Source organism: Capra hircus, chromosome 21, assembly GCF_001704415.2.
Source record: "Capra hircus breed San Clemente chromosome 21, ASM170441v1, whole genome shotgun sequence".
NCBI classification, from domain to species: Eukaryota; Metazoa; Chordata; class Mammalia; order Artiodactyla; family Bovidae; genus Capra; species Capra hircus.
Genome location: NC_030828.1, coordinates 50,102,019 through 50,104,909, shown reverse-complemented (window position 1 = coordinate 50,104,909; position 2,891 = coordinate 50,102,019). Strand labels below are relative to the sequence as shown.

The 2,891-nt window shown below is 42.7% G+C and overlaps 1 pseudogene; it reads right to left on the bottom strand.

Moving 5' to 3' along the window:
* On the bottom strand, nt 1,548–2,324 carry LOC102173889 (annotated as a pseudogene).

Below are 2,891 nucleotides of genomic sequence, written 5' to 3'. Positions count from 1 at the left end.
CATTTAGAATGGACTGGTTGGATGTCCTTGCAGTCAAAGGGACTCACAAGAGTCTTCTCCAACACCACAGTTCAAAAGCATCAGTTCTTCAGTGCTCAGCTTTCTTCACAGTCCAACTCTCACATCCATACATGACCACTGGAAAAACCATAGCCTTGACTAGATGGACCTTTGTTGGCAAAGTAATGTCTCTGCTTTTGAATATGCTATCTAGGTTGGTCATAACTTTCCTTCCAAGGAGTAAGTGTCTTTTAATTTCATGGCTGCAATCACCATCTGCAGTGATTTGGGAGCAAAAAATGAAGTCTGACACTCTTTCCACTGTTTCCCCATCTATTTCCCATGAAGTGATGGGACTTATCTTAGGTTTCTACAAATGCAAAACCTGTGCCAAGAATTTAGAGTTGTAGTTTATCTGAAGATGCAGAAGAGGATAAGGGAATTCAGGAATACACTACAAAAACATGATATTCTGGAGATTCATTCAATGTGTTGCCTGTATCAACTGTTACTTCTTTTTATCCTTGAATATTAATAGTATTCCATGATAGGTATATAGTACAGTTTTTTTAACCATTTACTAATAAGTGATAATTGGGTTGTTTCCTGATTTTGCCCATTACAAATAAAGCTGCTTTGAACAAATATCCATTCCCAGGTTTTAGTGTGAACATACATTTTCATTTCCTTGGAATAAATGCCCAGGAGTGCAATAGCAGGTTCAGATGGTAATTGCTTGTTTAGGTTTTTAAGAAATTGCCAATCTGTTTTATGGAACAACTGAACCATTTTATATTTCCTCCAGAAACATATGAGCAATCTAGTTTTTCCATGTCCTTGTCAGTCTTTAGTGTTGTCATTATTTTTAATTATAGACATTCTAATAGATGTATATTTATAACTATGGTTAAATATACATTTCACTACTAACTTAAGATAGGGCTTCCCTGGTGGCTCAGTGGTAAATAATCTGTCTGCCAATGCAGGGGATGTGGGTTTGATCCCTGTATTGGAAGATCCTCTGGAGAAGGAAATGGCGAGCTGTTCCGGTATTCTTGCCTGGGAAATTCCATGGATAGAGGAGCCTGACAGGCTGAAGCCCATAGGGTTGCAGAGTGGGACATGACAAAGTGACTTAGTACACATGCACTGAGGCCTGCAAAAAGAGATGAGGCTGTCACAGAACTACATGAGAGTCTCATTAGACTCCAGCTAAAAACAGAGAATTATGACTACTATTTCCAGCCAGTTGCCCCATGATCATGGAGAAGGCAATGGCACCAAACTCCAGTACTCTTGCCTGGAAAATCCCACAGACAGAAGAGCCTGCTAGGCTGCAGTCCATGGGGTCGCTGAGTTGGACACAACTGAGTGACTTCACTTTCACTTTTCACTTTCATGCACTGGAGAAGGAAATGGCAACCCATTCCAGTGTTCTTGCCTGGACAATCCCAGGGACAGGGGAGCCTGGTGGGCTGCCGTCTATGGGGCCGCACAGAGTTGGATATGATTGAAGCGACTTAGCAGCAGCAGCCCCATGATCACAGTCATGTAACAGACCAAGGTGATGTTGGGTCTTGAGCCAGACTCACAAAGTTCCCTGGCCTTTGCCTTGGTACAGAGTCTCTGCATTTGATCTTTTTGATGTTTTTCAGGATCATGTCATTTAGAGTGACATAGTGATTCCTTAGCTCTGATACAATGAGTTGAAGGCTGTCATATTCTTTCTCATCAATCTCTGTCATGGTTCAGGAGGAAAGTCCTCCATGTGGGGATATTTAGCTATTTTGAAAATTGATTTGGCTCTTGTAACATAATGTCTAGAAATTGATTCAGATGAGATGCAGCTTTCAACATTCTTCGTTCTGTAACTGTCTTCTCCTGAATATATACCCCAAAGTCATCCCCATCATCTATCCTAGGAGTTAGGAGCTATACCCACATTTTTGCCATGTCACATTTCAGGATCAGCAGCCACATCTCAGGTTTCACTTTCTCAAAGATGTCCACTAATTGCTGGTTGCTTTTTAGCATTCCATGCACCACAAACACCCTGGTTCCATGGAAGGCTTCTTCACACTCACTCAATCTTCGCCACTTGGAGGTGGGATCTTCCAGTCCATTGTGGCTATTGGTGACTAGAACAGGACCAAGGACCACAGACTCAGATCTGAGTGGATCTGAGTCAGGTTATGAATGTTTAGGATTGGTTCATTCAAAAAACTGACAGGTCATAACAACATCTTTGAGGAAAAGTATTCCACCAAATATTCTGCCTCATTGGTAACCCACTGTTTGAAAGACTCAATTTTTGGTGGTGGAGAGGGTGGGTAGGATCAAAGGGACTAGAGTTATCTCAACACTGCCCAGAGGCAGCTGCCCTAGCTTGACTCACACACCACATAGCTTGCATACTCCCACCCTCATCGCCTTCTTCCTACAGTTCTCCCAATGCCTGCTCACTCTCTATGTTGCCATTCAGTTGCTCAGTCGTGTCCTACTCTTTGCAACCCCATGGACTGCAGCACTCCAGGCATCCCTGTCCTTCACTGTCTCCTAGAGTTTGCTCAAACTCATGTCCATCGTGTCGGTGATGCCATCCAACCATTTTTATCCTCTGTTATCCCCTTCTCCTCCTGCCCTCAATCCTTCCTAGCATTAGGGTTTTTTTCCAATGAGATGGCTCTTCACATCAGGTAGCCAAAGTATAGGAGCTTTAACTTCAGCATCAGTCCTTCCAATGAGTATTCAGGCTTGATTTCCTTTAGGATGATTGACTTGATCTCCTTGCTGCACAAGGGACTCTCAAGTGTCTTCTCCAGCACCACAGCTTGAAAGCATATCTTAATCACCTCTTCTACATGAATCTGTGTTCCAATTTGTACTTCACT